The sequence below is a fragment of the Dermacentor variabilis genome, chromosome 3 (genome assembly GCF_050947875.1).
Source record: "Dermacentor variabilis isolate Ectoservices chromosome 3, ASM5094787v1, whole genome shotgun sequence".
Classification (NCBI taxonomy): domain Eukaryota; kingdom Metazoa; phylum Arthropoda; class Arachnida; order Ixodida; family Ixodidae; genus Dermacentor; species Dermacentor variabilis.
In genome coordinates, this window is record NC_134570.1 from 91,768,957 (window position 1) to 91,796,390 (window position 27,434).

At 46.9% G+C, this 27,434-nt stretch overlaps 1 protein-coding gene across 2 annotated transcripts in view; it reads left to right on the forward strand.

Moving 5' to 3' along the window:
* The window catches only part of LOC142576039 (beta-1,4-glucuronyltransferase 1-like), a 102,189-nt gene that overhangs the window by 41,866 nt on the left and 32,889 nt on the right, over positions 1–27,434 (forward strand). The window contains exon 1 of one of the 2 annotated variants that reach the window (XM_075685941.1): positions 18,850–19,900. The exons of the other annotated variant lie outside the window; for it this stretch is intronic. The gene's annotated coding sequence lies outside the window, so the exon portion shown is untranslated. Of the gene's footprint in view, positions 1–18,849; positions 19,901–27,434 lie in introns of those variants that run through there. 2 annotated transcript variants of the gene reach the window in all.

Below are 27,434 nucleotides of genomic sequence, written 5' to 3' on the forward strand. Positions count from 1 at the left end.
TGTGTACGGTGCAATATTTTGTTAAATGTGACCAAGTTCCAAAGTCACAGAGTCGTCTGGCCCGCCTTGATAGCGTAGTGGCTTTGGCCCGAGAGCGCGGCATCGAATCCCGGCCGCGGCGGCCGCATTTCGATGAGGGCGAAATGCAAAAAAAAAAAAAAAAAGAAAAGAAAGACGCCCGTGTAACGCGCAGTGGGTGCACGGCAAGGAACCCCAGTTAGTCAAAATTGACTCGTGTTCCCCCTTACACCGTGCCTCATAATCATATAGTGGTTTTGGCACGTGAAAAGCATATTTTTCAGAGTCGTTTGAAGCCGAAAGGACGACGTTTATGAAAATATATGTACCGTTACACGTGTTTCATTTCAGTATGGCTATTTAGTGTCTGCGGGAGCTGAAAACCTATGCCGAACCGGTTCTGCGCAAGAACGCACGGTGGAGAAAAGCTTATGGAAAGGAAAATTGTTGTTCACCCGATTGTAGCACGAAGCTAAACGGAAAACCCGTATGGATTTCCTTTGTATAGCTTCGTGGTGCCGACGGGTGCATGGCAATTTTCCCTTTCATCCCCTGCAAGTATACTTTTCAGCTCCCGTAGACACTATGGCTAGAGTCCCCGTCACCAACGTTTTGTAAGAAACTCTGTGATTGTCGTAGCTCATATTCGTATTCCTCTAGAACGTAATGAAGGATATGAGTCGAAGCCAGTGCTCCAGTGAAGCAATTACGGGAAACACGCGAACACCACGGACGCAGACATGTATTTATATTCGAGGCTAGGTGGCGCGACATAAGAAAACCGTAATGAGCTGTGTGTTCAAACTGGAAGGGAGAAGACGACACAAAAATAAAGCGTGTAATTAAAGAGAACCTGCAACGCCCATATGTCAGCGTTGCATTCAAAACGAGACTTGTGTGCTACTGAAATATGCGTATATATACCTCAGCTGTCACGCACCTATTTTAGGGGAAGTAAATGTCTACATCTCCTAATTCAAAATAAAAAAGATATGTATATATATTATCCCGTTCGGGACGAATATTGTTCCGAAACATTATGGGTCATCAATTCTGCCTGCATTTCCTTCCTTGAGAGCAGCGCACACCGCACTTTCCTGTGAGGAACGCTATGTCACGATGATACGCGCATGCAATCCGTGACTTCAAAGTACCGGGAGGGCAACGTTAAAGAAGCGAGGTGCACGCAAAATAGACGTGAGAGAAAGAGAAGTTTATTTAAACAAATCCGAGTCCGGGTACTGCAGAAGAGCGAGGCCTAGTCGTCAGGCAGGCCCAGAAGTTTAAGATGTTCGAGCAGTACCTTCATGGTGTCTGGGGAAGAGTCCTCCAGCCACTCCTCCCCGGGTCGCAGGTCTTCGTGTCGTAGGTTGACGATAATCGTTTGGAGACAACGACAACTTCAAAGGGCGAAAATTTTTCTGCGTGAGTGAGTGAGTGAGTGAGTGAGTGAGTGAGTGAGTGAGTGAGTGAGTGGAGCAACTTTGTTATGAATGCCTGCAGAACTGTTAGCCTTCCCCTGTTAGGGAGGCGTCACCGTGACGCGGCCATGACGTCTTTGCGGCGTGTGGCGATTCTACTTCGGTCGCCGCCGCACTACTCCCTTTGGTCGACCGCGCCATCCCCTCTTTTGGGGTGGCAGCCTCCCTCCGGTTTCGCTCGGTCGTTGCCGTTCGAGGGGCGCCGAGATCTGATGGACGGCCTGGGCTTGGGACATCTTGATCATAGCACCTCGTTGCGGCCTCGAGCCGCGGCGGGATCGTTGTTATCGTTGCAGCTGAGTGCGAATTTTTTTTCTCGGTTTGTGATATCCTCAAGAAGCTTCTGATATTCTTACGATGTCATTAAAATTGGCTAGTTTGCAACGATTATTTCATAAATCGCTGTTTATACTTGTGGACAACATGTCAACACTATGTATAGTACGTCTGAAAAAAGTTCCATTTGCCTGCGGCGCGCTATGCTTTGCATGGCTCCTTATTTCGCGTTCAGCGACGGTGTATACAGCCGAACACGAAGTCGTAGGTTCGAATGGCGGCCGCATTCCTGTGGTGTTGGAATGCAAAAAGAAGAAAAAACGCTCGTGCACATGTGCCGGGCCTTGGGCGCACGTTGAAGAACCCCTAGTGGCCAAATTAATTCGGAACCATCGACTATACACGGCGTTGCTCACAAGCCACTCTGCAATTTCTGGACGTCAAAGCTTACTGTCACCACAAACACAAACACGCACACCCACAACAAACACCCACAAACACACACACACACACACCTCCGTTGTTTTTTCGCGTTTAACAAGAAAGTCAGAGAATTCTCAAAATAGCCTTCGTGTATCATGGCCTCCAAGTGCCACGTATACAGCAGTGCTGCTCTCAAACGATCTTCGACCGAACTAAACGTATATACACTCCATGTATAACGCGGTGTTTGCATCGATTTGCCTAGTATTTTTATCTTGGTGCGGCCGCTAAACTCCTGCTGTATAATAGCGGCGATGCCTCACTCCTGAGCTTGAGCGTACGAGTTGAGTATAGCTATAAGTAATCTGGCTAATGAATCTTGTAAGACTGGGCTAATTGGTTCTGGTTGCAGAGTAAACATTGCTCTAGTGAGGAAAGAAGAAGAAAAAAAAAGAACAATAACGAGAGGAGAGAGGACGACAGAACACATGCTTTGACTTTCGAAAGTCGGAGCGTTCGGCCTCTCGACTTTTTTTATCTCGTATACTCATTGTCTCAGTCTTCGAAAGTCACGTTATTAAACAGTGCGTCGCAGGTCATCGATTTGCAACGCCTACGTTTACATCGAAACGGATGTATTGGTGGCCCCCGAGAAACGGGACATTTAGTATTATGAGCAATACTGGGCCAATAATGGCCGTTATACACGGGTTCAAGTACTCGTACTTCGCTCGAAGCGTGCTTGAGAAACAGCGCTGCTCAGGTGCGCAAGAGGGGGAGGCGGGTAGTCCAATTTGAAAATTTCGCGTCTTCTTTTTCTTCTTTAACGCAGAAGAATGAGCTGCTCAACAGATAACACTCCGCAAGTACTAAAGCTCATCTTTGCCAATGTGCTTTGCAGCCTATATGATATGTTAAACTTGACGTAATAGTTCCGCGAAAACCCGTAAGGTGGAGAGAGGTAATTAAAAAGGAATAATGAGACATCCACCCAATCGTAGCAGTTGCTACAAAGGAAACCCGTGCGGGTTCCTCGAAAGATTGGTTTCCTCGAAAGATCGGGTTCCTCGATTGGGTGGATGTCTCATTATCCCTATATATTAACCTTACATATAATAATTAATAAGTTAGCTCAATAATCACCATAGGCATGTTAAACAAATTCATTCATTCATTCATTCATTCATTCATTCATTCATTCATTCATTCATTCGTGGGTTCCAACGTCCGTTAGCAACACTGGGACGAGAAGTGGAAGCCTCTTCAAGTTGCTATCATAGAGTTTCGCGTAGAAGGTTCCGCCCTTTCCTTTAGGTTGACGCCCATAACCCGGAAGGTCCCGTAGACGCCGGTGATAAAAAAAAAAGCGTCTATAATTTGCTGCGCTCAGCTTTACTTAAAATTAACACTCTCCTACCACTCTGTCCCATTGTTTTGTTAAAAAGCATCAGTAAAAACAAATACACCCAGATAAACAACCAAATGAAGTTTAAACGCAAGACACACAGAAGCCTGCACGATGGACAAAGTCAAATTGCGATGAAGTACCGTTGTAAACACCCGAGTAGTTTTATTGTAATCATTAGGGTAAAAAAAAAAAAACAGTGGCCGTAAGCGTCGTAGCTCTGTCACGTGTCGGCGTACACCTGAATTCTAACGCGCACATGGAGATGATAAATAAAGCAATGAGAATTGAGGGAAGGGGCAGGAGATAGCAAAACAAAAAAAAAAAGCGGGGGGGGGGGGTAATAAACATGTCTGCGCCGCAAGAAAGAAAGAAAGAAAGAAAGGTACGTATTATTTGCGAACGCTTGAATGCGACTAGAAAATGACACCGTGCGTCTCTCAAATTCTTCAACACCCGAAAAATAAATGTCTGGTCTATCTATGAAGGCGGTAGAAGGTGTTCGGAAGGTACGTGCGTTCAGAGAAAAAAGAGAGACGACAATAACGTAATAGGAGACTGGCATCACTAGCCACACCCGCCCGCAACAAGCCAATATTCTAGAACCTGGCTCACGCAGGAAGCGGAAGTGCAGACGCGACACGTCTGCAACTTTCGCCCCGACCGATCTATGCACGTATAACGACACGTACCCCGTACGTGCTACGACGAGTGGCCGGCAGGAAGATTACACAGGCCGCAAACAACAAAGACAGCCGGCAATTTATCCCAGAGCAATGCCGAAGGCGGCCGGCTGCATGCGGAGGCGTACGCGATCGGGTCGATCCTAAAGCCGTAGGTACGCTGGCTCATATATCTCACACTCATGTGATCTGCGGAAAGCCTGTTGCCTGTAATTTAAAGAAACCTCCGTAGAGCGACTTGTAGGGTGCGGTGTAATCATTGTTGTAGGCCACTCTGCTAGTCTCACATATCAGCGCCACAATGCTAGCTGTCTGCAGGAGCCGTCGCCTGCGCCGAATTAAAGGTTTTCCTCGTCTCCACCTCCGCGACCGAGCAGTCCCGAAGTGCTGCGCGTAATCCGGAATGGCAGAACGCACGCGTACCAATAGCAACGCCTCCTTCTCTCTCGACCCCTTCGGGCAGGGCACTGTATTCAAATCTAATGAATATTCCTGCCCCCCTCTCTCTCTCTCACACACACACACACACACACACACACACACACACACACACACACACACACACACACACACACACACACACACACACACACACACACACACACACACACACACACACACACACACACACACACACACACACACACACACACACACACACACACACACACACACACACACACACACGCACGCACACACACACACACACACACACACACACACACACACACACACACACACACACACACACGCCTCCTCTCTCTCTCTCTCTTTCACTTGTAGGATTAAGTGCTTGTTCATTGTCGAACTTATAGAACAGTCAAGGTACGCGACAGCTTGACATCTCTGCGTGGCAAACCAATTGAAGTCTGCAAGGAAAAAAAGGCAAAAAAAATAGAAAGCAGTAGTTATCGTGTTTATCACTTCCGCTGAAACATACGATTTTCGTATGCCTTTCGGAATTCCTGCTATTGTTGTTGCCGGATGGTTTGTATCTTCGACGATGAAGTTGCATAAGATAGAAAAGAACAAAGAAATACCAGTGATGGGATAAAACAGAAACAGCACGACGCAGAACGAGCGAGTAAAGAGCACAGGACAGAGCGCTCTTTCCTGTGCTCTTTACTCGCTCGTGCTTTGTCGCGCTGTTTCTGTTTTATTCCAGTGATGAACCAACTAGCCCCTTTGAACACACTGCTAACCAGCGATGGCACATGTGACCGGTACCTCCTACGGCCCGACTCGATGCCTATCCTGCCTTGTGAACAGGTGTCACAGTTAACGGTTATCGTCATCGTCGTCGTCGTCGTCATCATCATCATCATCATCATCATCATCATCATCATCATCATCATCATCATCACCACCACCACCACCACCACCACCACCACTACCATCGTCAGCTGCAGCATTTGCCATATCGGCTGCTGTGTTTCCGTCGCTTCGTTCAGACTACTTCGATGGAAAACCCATGTCGACTTCTTAGTCTAGCTCTACCGCGACCGAATGTTACGTTATGTGGTTTGATTGTTGTGAGAGGGATGCATTACCGGGTGTTTCAACGAACACTTTGAAAACTTTTTTTCTTAAGTTACCTCGAACTTGCAATAAAAACGCGCTGTCGTTCCACTTACTTCCTTAACAGAACGTCGTTTTATGCATTGAAGTACAAAAGTAACTGTACGGCCGATGCATTTCTTCCCAAATTTTGAGAATGAATATTTCGAAACTGGTGTCATGTTGAGAATTCGTTCCAAATGGATCCGCCTTGTGAACTACCCGGCTAGAATCTGTAAATTGCAATGTGTGCCATAAGATAATTAAGTAAATACTTATTTAATAATTTTTGCCAATTAGACGATTATGCATTTGAACTGTTTGCGTCAGTAATCTCAGCCTCTTCGAGTAGACCAGCTCAGGAACTAGAGTTGTGCTATATGTCGCAGGCAATACCTAAAAATTTTTGGAAGTGTTGATTGCAACTCCCGGTTCATATACAGGGTGTTTCAGTGAACAATTTCAAAATTTTTTAAAGGTTGCCTGTGGAAGATAGCTCAACTATAATTTATGAGCCGGTCTACTCGAAGCGGCGGACAGTACATGCACAAAAAATTGAAGCGCACAATCGACTAATTAACAAGAACTCACTAATGAACTTTCTAGCTAATTATGACCCATATTGCAATTTACAAATTCTACCAGTGGACTTCGCAAGGCGGATCCACTTGGAACTGATTCTCAGGACGACACCAGCTTCGAGATATAAATTCCCGAAGTTTGCGGAGAAATGCATTGGCGTTCCAGTTAATTGTGTGCTTCAGTGCATGAAATGACGTTTTCTTGACAAATTAACTGGAACGCCAATGCATTTCTCCGCAAAGTTCGGGAATTCATATCTCGAAACTGGTGTCATCGTTCCAATTCGTTCCAATTGGATCCGTCTTGCGAACTCCACGGATAGACTTTGTAAATTGCAATATGGACCATAATGTAATTTCATGACCAATCCCCAATGCGTACGAGCCACATTGTTGCTGGTCAGCAACAACAACAACTCGTATGTCTGCGTCATTCACGCAGGCGCTGTGTGGCTTGCACATCGAGGGCGAGAATTTCACTACTCATCTTTCGCGAACTCGATTACGCCTTCCGGTGAACGTGCCAGTGTCTTGACAGCACCCCCCCCCCCCCCCCCTGCCGCGTCGAACGACAAAGGAATGATCCTTTGTCTCCAACGTGCAGCTTCTTAAAGCAGCGACCTGTAATTTTGCCCTTCGCGCGCTGCCAAAAGAACGCAGCTGAGCGGTCTTCTTCTGTTTGTGAACGTAATGACCGCCTTTTATAGAGCAACAAACACGTCTTGAATGGGGACGCGTATAGGTTACGAACCTAGACGAAACAGATGCATATATCTATAGGGAAGGCATCAGTCACTCTCTGCCCTACGGGCCAGTTGTCTGGTGAAGCAGGCACTGAAATATGCAGCTACCACTGCGGCTCGCTTTGCATATATGACCACATATATATATACAGCAAGAGAAACGGGTGCTGTTGATTCTGCCGCAGCACTTATGACTTCGCAAATCCCCGCGGAGCTCTAGCTGTTCCTAACGTCGATTACTTAAAGGGAAACTAGAGAGAAAAAACTAAACCAGTTGACTGATAAAGCATTATTTCGAAACTATGGGTTCTCCTTAATTTTGCTGCAATATGTTGAATATTAGAAGAGTGAAGGAGAGCCAAACAAAGCTGGTTTCCACTTTTCATCCTTTTTTCTTTCTTTAATTTTGCGACGAAACCTCACTAGTGGATTTCAAAGTTACAGGGTGTCCCAGCTAGGGTTTTAAAAAATATGCAAATGCCACGTACTGGACAGGACAAATGTGATGTTGTTTGCCGTCGCTTGGAGATACTCAATCTATTCTCTTTCCTTCTGCCTAATCAGATAATTAGTCTTGAATAATTATTCAACTTCTCAAATGTTATAATTAGATGAAAAGAGTCAATGAGAAAATTGTAGAGTGACATGAAAAACTCCCGATACAGTGTTGTGTCCCTCAATATGTGCTACATAAAAGTGTTTTTCCGAGCGTGAAAGGAGCCCGCGAATACACGCAAAATTGCCGCGCAAATGGCCGATGCACTTTGCGTGTATTCGCGGGCTTATTTCACGCTCGGAAAAACACCTTTATGTAGCGCATATTGAGGGACACAACACTGTATCTGGAGTTTTTCATGTCACTCTACAATTTTCTCATTGACTCTTTTCATCTAATTATAACATTTGAGAAGTTGATTAAGACTAATTATCTAATCAGGCAGACAGAAGAATATAGTTTGAATACCTCCAAGCGACGGCAAACAACATTACTTTTGTCCTGTCCAGCTACATGGCATTTGCACATTTTTAAACTCTGGCTAAAGATAGCTGGGACACCCTCTATACTTTGAAAAAGAAAAAGGGGGGGGGGGGGGGGGCTTATGATTAAACTTGAACGCCCTGGTAAATTTTATGGGTGACACTGGAATCAGCGCTGGGCCAAAGGTAATATATTTAACTTGAAACAATTAGCGAGCTTCTACTTACCAATTAGTCTGTCAATTACATTAGCAAAGCAAAGATGTTAAGGGGACACTAAATGTTACTATGAAGTTAAGTTACGGTGATAAAGCAATGGTCTAGAACGCCTAAGGCGTTAATATAATCGCGAATAGAGCTTTAGTAACCGAGAAATTGAGGTAAATGTATGCCACCATTTGAGACCCCCCAGCGGCATTCCGGTACTAGCCCGATGGCGAAGGCACTCCTAATCATAATTTGTCATTAGTACTCAACTAATCGTATTAAAAAGATCATTTTCATGAGGTTATAAGACGGAAGAAAATGCTACTTGTCTACTTCTGTTCGATTCTAAGAAAAACATTTTGACGTTACCCTTCAGTAGTATGGGTGGCCGAAAGGTTTCGTTTACGCTCGACTTTGCGCCGCGCGCACTTTGGAGTTTCAGTTGTTTCGTTACCGCGTCGCGCTGCGCTGGTTCTGTTGTCTCGCGAAACTTGCATTTGGAACAAGCAGCGAGAATGCCAAGTACATGCGATGTCTTGGGATGCACGAACGGTCCGCGGAATTTGTCCAAGGGCAGTTGCAGCGGCGAATCCAACGTTACTTATCACTGTGTGCCAGTGAGTGAACCTTTCCGTTCTAAGTGGTTAAATGGTGAACCTCCCCGTTAGAAGTGGCCGTTGTAGTAGTAGGCAACGACGCCGGCAGCGCGAGCCCTCAGCAGCAGGTCACGTTCATCAGCGCTTAAATCGCTGAAGTCGAGCCCAGCATCACGAGCCAATGTGTCGTTGTGAGGGTCGTCCGTTGCAACTAGCGTCAAAGTTGACGTCATAAAATAAAGAACCAGCTTATCGTCGCGCGCTTTCACTTCCGCTAGCCACCATAGTTCCGCTTTCGCGATGCTGTCGGCTCTGTCTTGGCTCTGTTTCCGGCCGCGCGTTCGCGTTTTGCACAGAAAAGCCGTAGCGCCGTCTGCGGGCGCCGTTTTACTCACCGATGGCGCAACGACACTAAGAGACCATGACGTCACCTATCCTCGATCGGAGAGCGGGCGATTTGAACTGTGCTAGAGGTACGCGGACGCTTCAAAACGCATTTTCTCTCAAAATAAGTCTCTTCTTCGCATGAAAAACGCGTTTCGAGATTTCTGGGATGGTATTTCAACAGTCCACGTTGACTTAATATTAACCTTTAGTGTCCCTTTAAGCTGCGAGAGGGACTCCAGCTCGCTCGGGCTCTTTTTCAGTGGGAAAGGGCAGGCTCGCTGCGTTTTTGTGGGTGGAGCTTGTACTAAATTCTTATAGGTTGTCAGCCATTGTAGGCGGAAAGCAGCCACAAAGTCGCCGTCGAACTAAATGACGTCACGGCACGACTAGCGTGGGTCTGTCAACGCTACGTCAGTACCCGTCTTTCGATATATGCAACTTTTCAGGCCATATTGAACCTCCTGTTGTGGTAGGTATGGCTTCTAGAAAAAGAAGCGTCATTGGACAAGCCATACCAAATTATTTTTCCACTTTAGTATCCCCTTAAGATATAACCTGTGTTAGTCAGTAATTCTTCTGAAATAGGAAAGCGACCGCTGCTACAATAAACAAAGGGGACGTTTCGTCTTAGTATTTCTACTCTGGGCACTTTCGCCTTGAATACATTTCAGAAGATATATATCTATATATATATATATATAATATAAAAGATGGGTGGCTATATCGCACTGCAGCTAACAGCAGCCGCCTTAATTTTTTCAGCGTGTATTCTGCTGTAGTCTAATATATGATCGGTACAGAAGCATGCACTGTGTTTGAAGGTGAAAAACAATTCATAGTATAGTGCTCCAAAAAGAAATTTTTTTGCCCGCCACAAGCAGCCTAAATACAAGATACCTCGAAATCCGTGAACTTAAATCGCACTGAACGAACTGGCGCCGCTCTCCGACTTCGAGAAGACTTGAAGCCCTTCCAGTTTATGAAGAGTGGTCGGCGTTGTATGTGCTACAAAAAACATTTTGAGGAGGGCGGAGAATCGTGACCGGCGATCATTATTGAACAGCTTCGACGGCAGACAACAACGCCGCGGGCTTGAATCGTCGAACGGCGCGTGCCGCACAGGCGTCAATTAGGTTGCAGCTGCGCGACACAGCAACATCGTTTGCCAGCTGCGTCTCTTTACTCAAGACGCTGAGAGAGAGAGAGAGAGAGAGAGAGAGGTGTAACCGTGATGCGAGACTAGGAGCCGTTTCTCTCACTCGGCCTCGCTTATTACTCGTTTATTATTCTTTTGCTGTTGTTGTTGGTTCTCCAGGGACGTCCTCAGTGCAAGGCGACTCTTTCATAACTGCCGCAGCTCCGTTCTGCCGTGCCTCCACAAGGCAGCTTGCCTCGTTCTTGCTCGCGTGTTTAACGAGCCAGAGATCTGTGGACGTCATGGGCCGTGTATACGGGTATCGAGGTGATAGAAGAAACTTGTCTCGGGCGCCGAAGCGCTTGCAGGAAGGTAATTAGTTCAAATACTGGGTGGGAGCCAATAATGAATGAAAGTTGTCATGTAAGGAAAGAAAGAGAGAGAAAGCAAGGAGGGTAAAGACGAGGAAGTCAACCAGATAAGCGTCCAGTTCGCGATACCCCACACTGGGGGTAAGCGAAAGTGGGGAACAGAAAGAGGGAGATAGTGAATACTGTGTGCATGGAAGAATCCACAGCAAAATCTGCACAATCAGTCACTGAGGCTGGTGTACCCCCCCCCCCCCTCAAAAAAAAAAAAAAAAAAAAAGCTGAAGTAGTATACAAATAGCCTGCTGGGCCAGCGATGCATGTGGTCAACGGTCCGAGACTTTTCGTCTTAGATAGATTATCCGGAGTCAAGGCCGGTTTTGTGCGGTCTGTGAGAGATATGCGCTGGACTTCCTCGGATTCGCGATTGCCACACGTCGGTGTATTGCCGATACTAGGCGACGCCTGCCTGATCCTTTGCCCCAGCGCGCCACTGCAGATTTTAAGGGTGATGCAGGAAATCACACGTGATGCGCCGATCACACGCATTAAATGTACAGAAGCACGCACACAGTGTGCAGCTAACCAATATCCCTGGCCAAGACAAGAGTCCCAGGCTGTGTTTCGATACTTGCCGTAGGCGCACGGCTAAACAGTCAGCTAAGCAGACAATAACGTCCATCCAGTTTCGTTCCTATTCTCACAAAGCGGGCAAAAGAGACAGCTTGGCGAAGACAGCATCGAAGTCAAAAAACGACCATGGCTACGTTGCTGTCTAAACAAAATGGCCGCTGAGCAGAATTTTTGGCAACCCACGGTCGTTCGGAAGCGCGAACACACAGAATGAAAAAGAACGAGACACAACGAGCGCAGTCAAAAGTTTGGAAACTCGATTGGAAGATCGTTTGCTCACAAACAAATCATAATGAAAAAAGGCGTAGTCACGCTTTCCTATGCGCTTAATGTAGACTACGTTGTGTTTTTCATAGGTTCGCACACGAAAGAAGTTCAGATGCAGCGATAACATGTGCTTTTCTTGGCTTTTTTTCTTGTCGACGCGATGTGGCGTCGAGTCGTGGAGACGTCTTTCAAATGTGTTCCATTACTCGGGCACGATGTTGTCCTCTTAGCTGTAAACGTAGAACGTCTCCTATGCTGGCCAGAACTGGAACAGATGCACTGCCGGACGAAGTCTCTCCTAGCCGCCTTCGTTGCCAAATCACATTTGTCCCGGATTTCGCGAGCCTTATCGCCGAATGTCGGTAAGGAATTGTCGGACATCTGAGGGCGCAGTTAAACTCTAACATCTAACATAGCTGGTAAATACCGGAAATCTTTTTTTTTTTACTATTGTCGTTGTAATCAACGGCTGCCTCAGTGAACATTTTCTCTTCCTTTCTTATTTTTCGTATGATGATGGTATGGAGAGAGAACAAAGAGACCTGAATGGGCAGTTACTTATGGCCGAGAACGAGAGATATATCAAGCAATTCTCTTGCAAGACACATTCGTTCAAGAATTGTTTTCTTGTTTTCTTAGATCTGCATACGGTTGGAAGACTTCCCAATGAAGTTGTATGCATTATATGCAACGAGTTATTTGCGTCATCACCGGAACGTTATTCTTTGTTTTGCAAGACAACCACCCCCTTATACGGAAGGCAGCATTCTTAGACCCTGGTCCCAGCCGACATCGGCACGAACTGCTTTAAAAGTACTATTGTGCTTTTTAAAGGAAACGGAAATGGAAAACTATGGAATGTGCGAACTGATGCGTTGTTTCTTTTAATCTTCTCTTGTTTTCTTATACTCTCTGCCCTTACCCCATCCCCCTGTGCAGAGTAGCCAACTGGACACTTAATCTAGTTAAACTATCGGCCTTTCACCTCTTCTTTTCAGTCCTTCCTTTGTTTTGAAACGTACTGCTTCTATCTTTTATGCCCTGCAGCGTACTTATAAATAATACCTCCCACCTCCTCTCTCCACTTCACCCACCACCATCTTAACACCACTCTACGGGGCTGTGCGTGAGAAAATAAATAAATAAACAAATAAATAAATAAATAAATAGGCCGATATGTAAATGCTCTACTTCCTAACTTTCGAGAAATTCTGCGCAAGAAAATCCTGGAACAAGTAAAAGTGCCCTGACTCTTGCGAAGTCACACTGACGTCAACGGCAACGCGGCTCGAGCGCGAAATTCGAAGCGTGAATACCGGGGCTTCACTTTCTGCGCATAATAAACATTTTTCGGGAAAGAAATGGAAGCTGAGTACCTTGCGTGTCTACACCTGATTTACTGCTTTTCTTTTGCTATCTCCTTAAACGCGCGGAAAAGGTGTCCGCTGCTGTCACCGTTGCTGAATGTACTTGGGTCCCGGTCGCAGCTCGAACCGCAGCTCGAAACGAGCGTGGCACTAGCCGGACGACGCCGTGAGAGACGCCCTCGTGGCGAACATCTGCCTCGCCTGAGGTATTTTTTTTTTTCTTGGTTGGGGGCGTCTCAATCAGGCTGTCCATTGAGCCCAAGACGATGGCAGTTGCTGCAGCAGAATACGCGCACCGTGACACGTGTCAAGCTGTTTGCCTACGTCTACGAAGTGTGCCCGACTCGCAGCGAACACCGGAAAGTCGAGGAAAAGAAGAAAAAAAAAAGCAATACAATATTTACCTGACTTGCGAGGCGCTTTGTTGCGATGGTGCGTGCAGATTGCCTCATACTTCCTACACAGTAAACCGATTTGCAGCCTTTTTTTATTTAGTATATACCCCCAGGTCCAGAGATATTACAGAGGGGTGTGGTTAAATGAGTATAAAGAAAAATAACGAGCAGGAGAGTAATAAAGCAACGCTTAGTAAAAGGAGCTCAGTACACAACGTTAGCTAAAGATACGCATCGACAGGTGATTAACTAATCAAGAAAGTAACGAGAATAACTAATAAAAACAAACAGTTACAGTGGTATATAGTGTAAGTGGCTGCGTTAAACAATGTTAGCTAAAGATTTCTTGAACTGATCATAGTTTACTGTGGCAGCAATGTGGGCGCACCAAGACGATGCCACTCTTGAGGTGGGCGTGATACACTAGTGGCCGAAGTAAACCATTTCTTCTGCATGACGTAATACCAGCTTTGTGGTGATGATCTGGCCGAGGTCATACGTAATCAGGAGGTAAAATAAGTTCGTCACGAAATAAAGGGCGGTGAAACATGTGGGGAAAAAGGCAGAGACGAGAGATTTTGCGGCGGTGTGCTAGTGATGGCAAGTCGAGATTAGATCTCACGCTACTTATACACTGGCGGTTCTGTTATAGTTGGAGAGGATGAAGTGGGAAAGGGTGTTTTGAACCATTTACGAACGAAGTGTACTAACTGACTTCGTGACCAGTGTCCCGGACTGTGGCGTCGTGTTCGAGTTTTGAGCGAAATAATGTTGTATAACGCAAACGTCCAAGTATTTACGCATATATCTTTGGTGAATGTATCGAAGTTGTCGTTTCGTTTTGCGTTGTTAGTTACGTAGGTAGTGTGAGCGGCCCAAGTTAGGTCCTTCGTTATGTGCAAGCCGCGGTATTTTCAAGAATATATTGCTTCCAAAGGCACGTTATTAAGGTAACAAGATTATAACTCGTGGCTGGATCTTCTTGCGCGCAGGAAACATTTTTGTTCAATTCCATGGACCATTTCTTTTTTTGCACCAATTCGCAATTGCGTCAAGGCCGGTTTGAAGACAATTTGTGTCATTAGGGTCACGTATTTCCCGAAAGGACTAAGCAGTCATCAGCGAATAGGTGTATTTCAAAAATTAAATTATGGGGTTTAACGTGCCAAAACCACTTTATGATTATGAGGCACGCCGTAGTGGAGGACTGCGGAAATTTCGACCACCTGGGGTTCTTTAACGTGCGCCTAAATCTAAATACACGGGTGTTTTCGCATTTCGTCCCCATCGAAATGCGGCCGCCGTGGCCGGGATTCGATCCCGCGACCAGGTGTATTTGGGATGAGATGCAGTCGTTAATATAGATGAGAAAGAGTAGCGGGCCAAACACAGAACCTATAGCGGTACGTCAGAGTTCACACGGCTTAGTGTGGAGTTCTTGTTAGAAAAACAATTTTGGAAAGGTTTAGCAGAGAGTATTCAAGTCAGGTGACGAGTTTTGAATCGAGCTTAAGTTAACTTAATTTGAAAAGTAATAACTTATGGCACATCCTGTCAAACGCCTTTGAAGAGTCTACAAGAAAATGCAGTCTGCCAAGAAGCCATGATCAAGGTTGACGTTCAGTTTATGCGCGAATATTATGAGCCGAGTCTTACATGAACAAGTTTTCCGAAAGCCATGTTGTGAGGAAAAAAAAAGTTTCATCGAGAAACTTGGCCGCATTTGAAAACAGAATATGTTCCAGCAGCTTGCATGAGATGCTAGCGAGTGAAATGGGCGTATAATTAATGGGGGAGTGTTTTGTTACCTGTTTTATGAAGTGAAATCACCTTCCTTATCTTCCAATTGGTAGGGATAGCAACATCGTCCAGCAACTACGGAAATATTTGTGTTAGTGTAATGAAAGACTAGCAACTGGTACTCCAACGAGGTCAGCATCCATCGTGCCTGTCTACCATCGGGCTTCACACCCTCAGCACATTCAACCTCAGCTTTGTGGTGTTTAAAACAACCTGAAGTGCGTCTCACGGTTCCAGGGATAAGAAAGAAGACCGACCTGCCTACCTTGACCCTGAAGCAAGCAGCTCTGGATTGTTTGAACACTTTCTACTTTGACCGAGTCCACATATATACGGATGGCTCTTCCACTCAGACCAGCTCCACCGGCGCAGTGGTTATACCATCACGATCAATTAGCGTCCGATACAAGATTTCTCACATGACAACATCGACCGGATCGGAGCTTGTTGCCCTCCGAGGTGCCGTTGATTACATTAACAACCACCCCGCTAATCGGTGGGCAATATTCTGCGATTCGAAGACAGCCTTACAATGTCTTCTGTCATCTCTTCGTCGCGGGTCGTGTGAACAACTAGTGTCGGAGATACGAGAAATGCACCATCGTATGATAGCGAAATGACACGATGTCGTGTTTCAGTGGCTGCCTGGCCATTGCGGTATCTCCGGCAACGACCTCGCTGATGAAGCTGCTAGGAAAGCACACGAAGGAGCAACCTTTGTTTCTGTACCTTTGTCGCGGACCGACGCAGCCCAACACCTAAGCAAGGTAGCACACCGTATGACCTTAGAGAAGTGGCAGACACCTGAATTCACCCAAGAACGATTGCATTCCCTCGACCCCTCTATGCAACTGCGGCTGTTACCAGGGCTTCTGCGAAATGAGGAAACAATGCTGTGCCGCTTACGCTTGGGCGTCGCATTCACCAATTCATATACGTTTTTGATTGGAATGACTGATAGCGCCGACTGTAATGCCTGCGGTGCCGAGGAAACTATAGAACATTTACTGTGCTACTGCCCATCTTTTCAAAACGAAAGACATGACCTCTGCACAGCTCTCAATCAGCTAGATAGAACACCGTTCACCTTGAAGAAGATCTTGGGACCATGGCCTCGCATATCGCAGCTACAAAAGGCCACAAAAGCTCTGCTGCGATATTTGAAGGCTACTGGATTGAATCAGCGTCTGTGATCTGGACTGAGTGACCGAACGATATACCCAGTAGACTTTCTTTTCTTCTTTTAATCTTTCCGTCCCCTTTTCCCTTTCCCCAGTGTAGGGTAGCCAACCGGGCTCAGTTCTGGTTAACCTCCCTATCTTTCCTTTATCATTTGCTCTCTCTCTCTCTCGGATCGAGTCGCAACCAGGAAATTAAACTTTTGCCGTAGTAATCGCATTTTCTATGCCAATATAGGGTCAATGATAATAGGAGACATTGGAAGGTATAGTCACAGTACTGTGCAGCCGACGGTGAGATAGTCGGTGTTGCAGAGAAATTAGTTGCAAAAACTTCATTAAGAACGTCTGCGCACAGGTTCGAAGGGATGACATATACCCTCTACTGTCAACAAGGCTTGTGAAATGATAATCCTTTAGGTTTGCGACACACCAAAACATTTTGGGGTCACTTATTAGCATGGATGGTGCCGTGTTATATGAGAGTGTAAGAGTGTTAGTTATAGTAATTTTTGTCTATAACTTACAGCCTTACACCGTTAAAGCCGTAAGGGTGTGATCTATAGGTCGATTTGCATCCTCAAGAATCCTTAAGGCTGTGAATCGGTTTATGTGTAAACCGGACGCCTGTAGCACCCAATATGCTTCTGTGCATCCACATGAGTTAGCTTTCACAACAACGAGCGGAATAACGCATAAAAAAAAGAAAGAAGAGGAAGACGAAAAGTAAGTCGTAGCTTATATCGTATTGAGGTAACAAACTATTGTCATGAAGAAGACGACGTGAATCTCTGTGTAGGTACTTATTATGCTCATATAGTTATCTTTATGTAATACTTACATAATTGATTATTCATATGTGTAACAGTAGACACTATAAATCCCGTTTGCAATCCATTTTATTTCACCTTAATTTATTCAAAAAATTTAACGCCCTTCCACTCTAAGAAGAATGATAACCAGCGAAGCTGTATTGGGGTGACTATATTGACAACTATATTGATTTATATGGTTATCGCTATATTGACTGAATAAAGACACATACGCGTAACCTCGTGGTTTTTATCTTCCTATTTTGTCTCATTCGTCACCACAGTGACCATTTGCTCTGTGGTCGGTGTGGTACACTGCGATCGGTTGTACTGCTATGCTAGACACGTTCTTGCCAAAGGTTAAATCTACGCATGACCGGTGACGCGTGGTCGGCACATTGACGTCCGTGTAGCACTCAATTCCGAACCATTCCAGCAGGAAGGATACAAACCACTTGCCGTCGGGGCGCGCTAGGTCGACGTTAAAGTCGACGATTGGCGACTTTAATGTACGCTATCACACTATTGAGTAATAGTGTACACTATTATTGTTTTGGCTACACTATAGCGTGGGTACACGTGGGTATTGTGGGTACACTATTGCATTTTTTTGTACTTTTCGACCCTCCAATGCGAGCGAGGGAGCGTTTTTATATATGGCCACGAAGGTGATGCGTCATAACATGATCGATAACATAACATTCAGAGCGACCGCCGCGACTGATAACACCACGCGGAAACAATTGGACGACTACATACATATATATTTGATCGCCGTCTCATGATTTATTATTCCGTGCTCTTCTCCCAGCGTATGGGTAGCCAACTGGTTAACATTTCTGGTTAACATCCCTGCCTTGTCTCTTTCTTTTCCCTCCCTCTCTCTCTCTCTCTCTCTCTCTCTCTCTCTCTCTCTCTCTCTCTCTCTCTCTCTCTCTCTCTCTCTCTCTATCTGCTCAGAACCCCTCGTGATGCGAGAAATTCTGTTCGCGCAGTGCCGGCGTGGCCACGTAATTCTAGCAATCCTCACCAACACGAACTATCGGCGCGGACAACTGCGAGAGATAGCAAGATATATGGGTACTCGTGCAACACAAAACGTAGCTCTTATTATTTCTGATGGAGTGTCACAGAGCCTTTGCATAAATCATTATCGTTTTTCTGTGCTGCTGGACACCCACAGGCTTTTAGCCGCGTGATGAACACTCCGAATGGACGCCGGCATGCAGGAAGATTGCCGCCATTCTCCCCCGAGCAGCCAGCTGTCCTCGTTTGCACAGATTTGCTTCCTCGCGTGCTTTATGCGTGTGGCCGCGGCTATACAAACACGACTTGTACGTTACGCTCACTCGCACGCGTGTGGCTGAGTGCATGCTCGAATATACCAAAAGCGACGGCGCCTACCGCTAAAAACGGTGCTGCCGTGTTTCGATTTTTGAACGCGAGCCAAGTCGAGAGAGGTTCGCTTTTGCGGCTCCGCCACGACTGCACTCCAAAGTGCGAACAAACAGCGGCACGCACGCACGGACGACGGGGCCGACGCCGCAGCAGCAGCAGCAGACATATCGGCACGGTGGAACCGGAAGAAAGGTTTCCGTCACACATCCGCCCTCCATTGCCGCCGCTGCCTTCGCTTCGCGTCGGTTGGCTCGACATTTCATCCGTGACAGGCGACATGGTGCTGCGGTGGGCAGTGCAGTGGTGACGTCTCGGTGCTTAGACCCTCCGGCCCTTCGCAACATCGTGCGTGCGAACGTGCGTGCCTTCGACGGCTTGGTCAAGGCCAAGATGTGAAAGACAGAAAGTCGTCAGAGGCAGCTAAAAAGGGAAGAGAGAGAGAAGGAAGGAGGGGGCGTCGCGCGTGACTTCGCGTACGGTACTGCCCGAGCCCGGCCACAGGAACTGGCGAAATCGTCAGCCGTCTGGAAGCTCGGGAAAACGACGCTGCAGTAGCGGACGACAAGCGATAGCAGCCGACGCCCGAACGTCTCCCGCTCCCACCCCCCGACCCTCAACGAAGAGCAGAAGCGCGACACTTGTCACCGAGTCGCAGCGGCGGCTGTTAGGAAGTGATCGTGAACGAGCTAGCCTGCCTGCTTTCCTTAGTCTCCAGAAAGAGAGATAAATGGATGGCGTCTGTTTCGACGATGCGGGAGGCCGGCTGCGGAAAGCGAGAAAGTGACGGGCAGCCTTTCCCACACCGCCGCTGCCGCCGCGGCAGGGCAGGGCCCCGTGGTGGTGCTGCGTCTGCGGCGGATGCCGTCGTGGTGCTGTTCCCCGTTGTGTGTGTGAGTCAGTCGCGGCGGTGAAAGGAGCTGCGCTGCGCGCCGGCGCGGCTCCCGATCGAGTGGCCCTCTCGGTTGCTTCTCGGGTCGGCTGTCACTTGGCGGAGACGAGAGCCGCCGCGGGCATGCGCCGCGGGGAACGGCGACCACGTGGCTCCGTGGCGTCTCGGATTTAGCCGACCCGCAACAACGGAGGGAAGTGGCCGCTTGACTACTTCGCTCGCTGTTCACGGCAGGATACTCGGAAAGACGCCGGCTCCACTCAGCGCGCGCTTCCTCGTCCCGATCCGGCCTGCTCATCACTCGGCGCCGTGAACGTGCCCTCGTAAGTCCGTTGTGCATTTTAGATACGGTTTCTGCAAGGAGGGTGGCGTTACTTGCACAGGACACGATAGAGGAAAGCAACAGTCTTTGCAGACGACAGGAACAGGTGACACTGTGCTTGCGTCTGCTGGAGCGCGATCTTATAACGGTTCGGAAAGCGACGCATGGCCTCGCGAGATTGGTCGAAACCGTGATTTCCTCAGAAATGACGCGATTCTCACCAATCACGCTAGAGAAAGCGAGCGGTTAGTTTTCCAAGCCGTTACGAGATCGCACCCGTTGTTTCCTGCTTTTGTTAGTTTCGCAGTACCCCTTGGAGCTGCATTACGCGTATCGTCGGTTCATGCTGTATAATCTTTCAGTCATGTCTATTAGCGTTGTTCGGCCCTGCACCTGGTACTAAACCAACCTTGCCTCACGCCTCTAGTTTAGTTATAAGTATAGTTAAACAATTTTTTTTTTACGTATATAGAGAACGCTCGGCTATAGCACCGCGGAAGGAGAATCACGGATGCTGGTATTGTCATGTCAGAACAGCAATTCCGAAATAATGTACAGCTAGCATAAAATAAGGCATTGAACGAGAGCTGGGGCCAATATGAAGCCAACTTTTTCTTCTACCATGTTAGAAAAGTGTGGCCGATATGACTTGTACGCACATAAGCTGTAGGGTGAACTTAAGAGCCTTGATGTGAAATCTAATCTATGGAATCCACTGCTGTAGAAGAAATGCATTATCCGCCTAACTGTGGACACTCTATAGCTTTGTACTCGTATTCGCGCCTTACTTGGTAGTTTTATCACTGCGCCTTAATGTACTTTTGTTACTTCAGTTTCATCACAGTTTCCAGCTTGCTGCATGCTTCATGTGTCTTCGATGTTCGGGTAACGTACGTCAAGATGCTTGAATTACAACTGAGAAGTCTTGCGTATTATTTCGAACAGGCGCCTCTTCAGTTGCAGCTATCGCACCACGTGCGTATAGGATAGCAGGATACCACAAGCTCGGAGTTTTGCGATATCAAGAAAAGGTCTTCAGACCTACAGCATCTTACACAAGAGGAGTTTAAAAGAGAGAGAGAGAGAGTTGTCGCCCCGTATTAGCATGTGGCAGAGCCACTGTCGCATACAAAGGGAAAGTGTTAGTATTGGGTAATCATTGTCGTCGTCTTCGCCATATCATATGCTCATCTTCACACCCCTCTAACCCCACTTAGCCTAACATAAGCTGACCAAACATAACCCTATCTAATCCGGCATTGCCCAACTGAAATCAGTTAAGCCATTTACCATTGACGGAGACTCTGACCTAAGCCGACCAAACACAATCCAACTTAACCCAACCTCACCAAACTGAATTCGGATGATGTATTTGCTAGAGCGAAACGGCTTCCACGGTTTTCGTCTTCTAACGCTTCCTCCTCAACAAAAAGAAAACGAAACGAAAGAACAAAGAACTCAAGAAACATCTGCTGACTTGTCATTTATAAAAGCTTGCGGTGCTTAGATATAATTACCGTGCAATCATTGTCGACAAGACGCGCGCAATAAGGCAACTCCTACCTCCCGCGTGTACATGAATAACGCTGTTAATAAATAAATAAAACCGACGGATGGTCTTTATGATGCGATAACAGCGTCGCTGGCCCTGGTGTCATTGGAACTGACGGAGGGAGTGAAAAGACGACAGACCCGCCTTCCCGGCGGCCCATTTGTATACGGAGTATATTTCAACGCCCGCGGCACAAAACGTCTACTTTCATGTGGCGTATACCTGCGGATAAAGAAGAAGATCCGAGAACACCCAAGCACGTCTTTTGAGTTGTGAATGCGAAAGCATTAATGTCCAATTTAACGCCGCTCTGCGGTCCTTCTAGCTACGAACTCCTCGCGGGCAAGCGAGCGCGTTGAGACGCTTGGTCGAAGGCGCTGGTTTAGCCCACTGGGTAATCAAGACACTCGGCTACTGAGCGTGAGGTCGTTGGTTCGAAACTCATTACCGCCAACCTTTTTCATTTCAAATTTATTCTGTATTTCTGTGTATTAACTTATCTGTAGTAATTACTGAGGGGAAGTTAGAACGTAGGCGAGAGCTTGTGCGGGCAAGAAACGCGTTGTTTTCCAATCTCTATATAGCCTTAGTATAGAATAAAAATTATGTTGCGTCCTGCGTTGTTGCTGCGACCTCTCCTTTTTTTTCAACTTTTACATGAGCTATCACTCGCATGTGACCAGCTCGCATACTTTTTAAGTTCTTATTTTCTCTGGTGCTTCTAAAGTTACTGCCTCCCCAAAGATACTGACGCCTGAGCCAGAATGAAAAGCGGATATTCTCGAGCAGCATGCCTGCTTCTTTCCTATCTGAAATATCAGTCCCACCGAGTGTGTATGAATCGCTCGGCTTTGTTTATGCAGGATCAAGGGTACTGGACCTTTTTGTATCGCACTGTTTGCGGCGTTCTTGCAGCTCGAACAGGACATTTCCGGTAGTCCTTTCGGTTTTATACGCAGTGCCCTTATCAACACCTGAAATATAACTGCGCCGCCCACTGCGCTATTCTTCAAAAAAAAAAAGAAAATTTCACCTGTAGAATTGACAATTACAATCAGACTATTTCGGGGTGTGCTTTTCACGAAAGAATGGCGAATTACAAGCCCCGTTCTTGCTAGCAGCCGGTAAAACAGTGCAACACAGTGTTGGCCGTGTGCAGTAGTACGTGCGGGTCGCGTACCTGAATTCCAAGTTGTTCGTTCAGGCGCGAGAAATATTTCGGTTTTTCATAGAACTCGCACCCTCTGTGATATCGATATAGCTATAGTACCTCTCGAGCGTGTGCGCACGCCGCAGTTATATTTTGAACGTGTTAATTAAGCCAATTGTTCCGTCGCCGTCATTTCGCACACGGATAGATGCTGTCCCTTCGTGCGCTTGTGATGGCAAGTGCCACATTGCCGTGAAGCAAAATACTTGTATATAGTATATATTTTCCTTTACATCCGGTCAGAGCGCTTCAGTCACCCTTATGCACTGTAAAATTAAAGGTGTCGACTATTACACAATGTACGCCAATTACTCAGTCTTCTTTGTTCAAATATCGATGCTTGCTTCTTGATCTCTGTGCTTGCCTCGTCGAAACCAAGCAGCCCAGAGGGCTGCTTGGCTCACGGGAAGTAGCGCCACGCAGGAATACGCAGAAGATGCCGTTGTTAATTTGCCAACCCACCCATGTTCGCATTAAACTGCAGACTGGATTTATAAGCTCTATGACGTTAAAGTAGGACAGTGTTGTGGAGGATCCTGGCTGACATCAGTCAATCAGTGACATAGTTCAGAGAGTTGTCCACCCAAAACGGTTCATTTTAATATGCGGCCTTCGCCAGTGTGCGATATATAGGAAACGCGGTAATTGAGTGAATGTTCATTGCGGGGACTTCTCTGAACTTTGTGCGCTAAACCTCAGAAACTTAATTCCGGTAATTAGCAGATTTCTCTTCCAATCCGCGCCGCCTATATTCGGCGAGGGAGCTGTTGCTGACGTGATTTATTTAGGTTCGTGCAGCGAATCCGGGAAACTGGCAAACACTGTATACGTAACTAATAAACGTAACTAGTAAACAGGGATGGACACGGATAAACGCTTGTCCGTGTCCGTCCTAACTGTCGTCACTGTTTTCTCCTTCGCGCTTCAAGTTTATTAGTTACAGAATCCGAACTCGAGCGCTCTGAAATCTTACTGTATGCGTGTAGGTCAGAATATTTTAACCGACCACATGTTCGGAAAACCGGCGCTTCCGGTCGAAAACCGGAGAGGTAGCAACGCCAGATCGACCAGATGGCTTGCACTGACGTCATCTCATAGCCGCCATGCTGGTGCATCGGCACGGTGAAAAGCTGGGTCCGCGACGTCAACGGAAAGCTTTGACATTTTGGCTTGACAACACCGCTAACTACCCAATATAGTCAAGAGAGGTTTTAACTAGAACGGAAGCAGCCAGAAGCGCGACGAAGGCCGCGCTACTCCCTGCAAATTACCCGCCGTGGTTGCTCAGTGGCTATGGTGTTGGGCTGCTGAGCACGAGGTCGCGGGATCGAATCCCGGCCACGGCGGCCGCATTTCGATGGGGGCGAAATGCGAAAACACCCGTGTGCTTAGATTTAGGTGCACGTTAAAGAACCCCAGGTGGTCAAAATTTCCGGAGCCCTCCACTACGGCGTGCCTCATAATCAGAAAGTGGTTTTGGCACGTAAAACCCCAAATATTATTATTATTATCCCTGCAAATTGTCCCACTCGCGGATTTCCGATAACGGACGCCCCTGCGACGTCGCTGTGGCAGAGCCTCCCGCTCTGTGCGGCATTGAGCTGCGCAGAACTTGCTACTCGTAATCGAATTCTCTTGTTGCAGTGTGCGCGAAGGCAAAGAAACAAAAAAAAAGGTCAGTAGTTAGAAGTAAAACGTGCACGCAACGACCGGCTGTTGTGTGACTTTCGTCCGTCAGCGGTCTTATTTCTTTCACATATTTTTCAGCACGCACGCGCGCACATCGCACGTGCGTGAACAATTCACGCGATAGACCATGCGGCCTTGCTGAAACTTCGATTAACGCCTCCCACTTGAGACTCGGTAGAACAATGCAAACCACTCTGCCGTACGCTTTTATTCCATAAGCATTCTTTGGTGAGTACCTCAGCAAAATCTGTACGTCATGCGCAAAGTGTAATGCATTGTATCTGTACCAAAATGTGTAATTCGCAAAGACATTTAATCGTTATAATAGTGTAAATGTACAGGAATGGTAGCTTTATAAGTGATCAGGATCAATTGAAACCAAAAAGAAAAAGATATGATCAGAGAGAATTCCCATATGATCATATTTATGCATACGCATATATCTATAGGGATACATGGGGCTCTATATATAAAGCGCATGGGGAAGCCTGCAGTAATGGTGCGCCAACTTGAAATTTGTGGATAGGCGAACTGAAATCTGGGGGTGGGCCAACTTAAAATTTGGGCGTGGCCAAGTTAAACGTGCGGGTGGGCCAACTAAAATTTGGGGGTATGCTTACGCACGCTTCCACAACTCCAGTGGGGTTTCTGAACCAATTTTTGCCCAGCTGTCTACGTACAGCTTTTAAAGGCGTGCGAAAGTGACGACTACAAATGGCAAACTCCTTCATTATAGACGTATGGGCCGGCCCATACGTCTATAAGAGAGAGAGGCTCATGAACTTCACAGTCAGAGTGAAATCCGTGAAATATCCAAGGCGTCCCGACTATCATGCACCTAATTACACAGACACACACACAAAAAAAGGAACCCGAATCAGTTTATACGCGAATAAGACCAAGTACATGGTGTTTGGAGTCTTATTGAGAAACCGCCAGCAATTCTTTTAGTCTCTGACGTCTAAATGTTTATTTAGAAGTAATTTTCTAACTTTTTAATCGTTGTAGCAAGGCACGTCGAAACGGATGTGTTTTCAGCAAACTTCGCATGGCGTGTTAATTTTTTTTTCCCAGCCAGTAGATACACCCGGCGACGCATGAAAAATACCACGTGACTGCGTACCCTAGTGCGCACGCGATAGCAGCGCCATCAAACAGTCTCAGTGGGGAAGCAAGCTGTTCATCTGTTACGAGGCCGTGGGGCGACGATAGCAGCGCGCGTGTTTTTTTCCACGACGCGGAAGCAGCTTCCGGCGATTACTGTGTTTTATCAAGACCGAGGAAATGCGCTGCCCTAAACGGGAGAGCCTGAGGTGAACAGCTTGCTTTTTTTTTTTTTGATGGCGCTGCTACATCGTGCGCGCGGATGCGTAATCACGTGGCTTCTTTTTTATTAAATGTTCGCGGGCTTTCTCAATATGCTGGAAGAAGTAAACACGCGATGTACACTTTGCTGAAAACGCCTAATTTTTTGACGTGTCTTCACAGTTCTCTACAACCGCCTAATTGATGTCTTGACAATTAGAACAACTATTAAAATGTTAGATAAATACTACGTGCGCGCGTGTTTGTGTGTGTGTGTGTGTGTGTGTGTGTGTGTGTGTGTGTGTGTGTGTGTGTGTGTGTGTGTGTGTGTGTGTGTGTGCGTGGCGTGTGTGTGTGTGTGTGTGTGTGTGTGTGTGTGTGTGTGTGTGTGTGTGTGTGTGTGTGTGTGTGTGTGTGTTTGTGTCTGTGTGTGTGTGTGTGTGTGTGTGTGTGTGTGTGTGTGCGCGCGCGCGGGGTATAAGGGGGGAGCGTGGCTGAGCCTTCCAGTTCAAGGTCAAGTTCTTGACGGCACCTGCTCATTCAAACTCTTCAGGGCTCAGCATTCTTGTATGCGTTGGCCCGTCCTTGAGCGTGCTGCTGTTTTCACGAAACATTGAACGGAATAATTCTGACTCGACGGGGCGCTCCGGGCGTGGCCCTTAGCGTTCGCATTCTTTGCATCGTCCAGTAGCGGGGAATTTCTTTCGTCGCTAATTAGGGTAGCGGAACAATAGAAGCGAATTAGTCTGCAGCTGCCGACTGCGCGTCTCAGTACGTGAACCCAGAAAGGCGTTTGGTTCTTTCCTCCTGCCGTGGCTACTTGGCTTTCCTTCTTCACTCAATTCGTGCCGCGAATTGCTCATTTGTTTCCCCATGAGCTGCATAAAGTGCACATTCGACGTACCCGTTCCAACGCGGCGTTATCGTAGTACGTAGCAGTGGAAGGGTGCGAATATTGAAATGGCCAGACAACCTCCTCATCACACCCTGGCCCGCCAGCCAGGCGTTTCTGCGACGCTCATGCGAAACACGCCACTCGGGCTTCGTACGAAGGTCCCTGCCATCGCAAGTGGCACTCGTCGTGCTTCGAGGAGGCGTGCGATAGTTCCTCGCGCTGTTGACTGCGACGTTTCCGGAGTGGTCCGCCTTTCGCTCGTGCGATTCCTCGCGCAGCCAGCGATGAAAGATTACGAGACACGGAAGCAGCACGCTTTAACGGAACACAAATTCACATCATTTGTCTTGGAATTTGCGTCCCGCAAACTTTCGTGGCCGACTGCACATGCTTTTGTACGGTATCCATACATAGGTGTCAGAAAACTTGACGAAGCGGATATATATATATATATATATATATATATATATATATATATATATATATATATATATATATATATATATATATATCCTAAGAAGCCAACGAACACTGATACCAATGGCCGCGGTAGCTCAATTGGTAGAGCATCGCACGCGAAATGCGAATGTTGTGGGATCGTTCCCCACCTATGGCAAGTTGTTTTTTCAACCACTTCCGTTAATTTATCGTTGCGTTATTTCATTTGTTAAGCACAAGTAATTCCCCCTGTTGCCCTTGGTGTCGTTGGCTGCTTATGATACGACTAATAAAAATGGGGCCCCGCGGTAAACCCCCTTTCTTCTCGTTTATATATATATATATATATATATATATATATTAGAGAAAATCTGAGAGGTCGACCTGAATCAATGTTCTGACCTGCTACTCGGCGGAAGGGAAAAGTGTGCGAAAGATAGAATAGA